Genomic DNA, 2,500 nt, shown 5'->3' with positions numbered 1-2,500 from the left:
GAATTTGAATTTGAAGCTAAGCTGGAATGGATTGGAATGGATGAATGAATAGCACATCGCTGGGGTTAGCGAGGCCAATCAGCCCCCTAGTGCAAAGTGGTCGAAGGATCGCTTTTTTCATTGTTTAGTGATTTTTTTATTATTTATCATCTATTTGTTTTTTATTTTTGTCTACCTGCGTTTATCAGGCATCTCTTGTGCCGAGGAAAAAAGGAGGTTTGGAGAGTAATAATACCTTACTTAGATATTTTGATGTATGTAGAGTAATTTAAAACAAAAAAAAACAAGAATTTCCTCAAAAAATAAGAGACTTAGCAGTCCAAAAATTGTCTTATTTTCCCGTATTTATTTTATTATTTATTTATTTAAAAATTCAGTTCTCAAAATATTACCAAAATATTAGTTATTTTGGTAAAGGTACACTACAAGCAACTTCCTAACTAAAAACAATCAAGATTAGATAATAAAAAAGGTAACCTATGGTACCTAGGTCAACAGGTCCCTTAAGTGGTAAGCTGGAATACGTCTTATGACTTACGTTTCTTAAGACTGCTTGAGATATGAAATTAGATTTTGGTTTTTTAATATATATATTTTGAACAGTGTCTTCATAAAACTATATAAGAAGGAGATTTCGTTATACTGACAGGCCAATGCAGGTAATTAATAAGGTCCAATGTGTCGTTCCTTCCGAAGTCTATAGATTTTTTTTTTAATATCGTCAAAAAAATTATATAAGCTGGAGATTTCGATTTTATGTTGACAGGGCAATGCAGGTAAACAATAAGGTCCAATGTGTCGGTCCTTCCAAAGTCTACAGAAAGTATATATGTAGATCTTGGGTCCTTCAACAAGTCTACTACGATTAAGTTTCCCGGACTTTAAAAATCTTTAAGGATGCCAAGAAACCTGATCTGAGAGACATCACAACATAAGTGGAAAGTAGGAAACTCGAAGAGGAGGAGGATTAGGCATAAACTTTACCAAAGCAGCAACTTGAAGCAACTCAAGAATTTCCACGTCCCGGGACGAGGTGAAACTACCCAAACTTGGGGAAGGGCCTTTTGCGATGGCAAGGGCAACAGAAGAGACTATAAGAATATTCGAGGATTAAAGATATCAAAAAAGGCTTTTTTTTTTTTTTGAGTAAAGGCAATAGAAGTTACAATAAACTACTAAGATTTAAAATATTGTTTTAAACAACCTGGAGGGTGTAAAAATAACAAAATGGCAGTGGGAACAGATGATACAATAATAATAATAATAACAATAATAATAATAATAATAATAATAATAATAATAATAATAATAATAATAATAATAACAATAATATAGTTTTGAAAGATATCAAGCAAATGTTTTAAACAGAAGGAACAAACAAAACGAAAGAATTGAAAAGGCATTAGAAGTGACAATAAGAACATTATGGGCATGAAGATAACCTGATAAGAGTTCTTTTATTAGGGCTTAGAATGAGATATACTGCAAATGGTTTTTGGTAAATAGAAGTTAGTGACAACTAAAAAGAAATCAACAATGCTAACAAGTATTTCACGGTTCTGACACATACATCTAGCGAAGGGATTCGGTTATGTTTAAGAAAATTGAAGGGAGTGACAATAATATAGTAACACCCAAGGCTAGAGAGGTGATAGTAAACATTAGATTAGGGATTTGAATATGATACCTAACAAAGGGATTTTAACTAATTGGAGGAATATAATATAATGGGAATCCTAGAAAAAATTGTGGTAATCTTAAGAAAAATAAAGCCAATCCTAGCACAAAATAATGGCAATCCTAGTAAAAATAAAGACAATATTAGTAAAATAATGGCAATCCTAGTAAAAATTGTGACAATCTTAGCAAAATTAAAAGCAATCCCACCACAAAATAATAGCAATCCTAGCAAAATAATGGCAATCTTTGCAAATATTGTGGCAATCTTAGCAGAAATAAAACCAATCCTAGCAAAAACAAAGGCAATCCTGGTAAACACAAGGGCAATCCTACCAATAATAAAGGAAGTGATAGTAAGAGTAGCAGGGTTTGAAGATGATATACATTCAGAAATAGGTTTAAACAAATTTTAAATGGTGTTGCAAAAATAAATTAATAGCAAACTGTGACACTAAAAATAGGTGTGTTTTGACGGAGGTATGCATATTGGAAGTAAAAACCTAATAAAGGTAATAGAAGTGGAAATGTGCGTCTTGAGGTCTGTGGAAGAGCGTTGATGATATAAACCAATAAACATTTTTAAAAGGTTCTTCTTGAAGGGATGTTTCATATTCTTTAAAAGGTTTTCTTAAAGGGATATATATTTCATATTCTCTAAACTTTCTTCTTAAAGAGATGTTTCATATTCTCTAAATGTTCTTTTTAAAGGGATGTTTCAAACTCTCAAAACGTTCTTCTTGAAGGGATGTTTCATATTCTCAAAACATTCTTATTAAAAGGGATATTTAATATTCTCAAAACATACTTCTTGAAGGGATGT

This window comes from Palaemon carinicauda, chromosome 33, assembly GCF_036898095.1.
Source record: "Palaemon carinicauda isolate YSFRI2023 chromosome 33, ASM3689809v2, whole genome shotgun sequence".
Taxonomy (NCBI): Eukaryota; Metazoa; Arthropoda; class Malacostraca; order Decapoda; family Palaemonidae; genus Palaemon; species Palaemon carinicauda.
The sequence above is the reverse complement of the archived record's forward strand: the minus strand, read 5'-3'. Positions refer to the sequence as shown.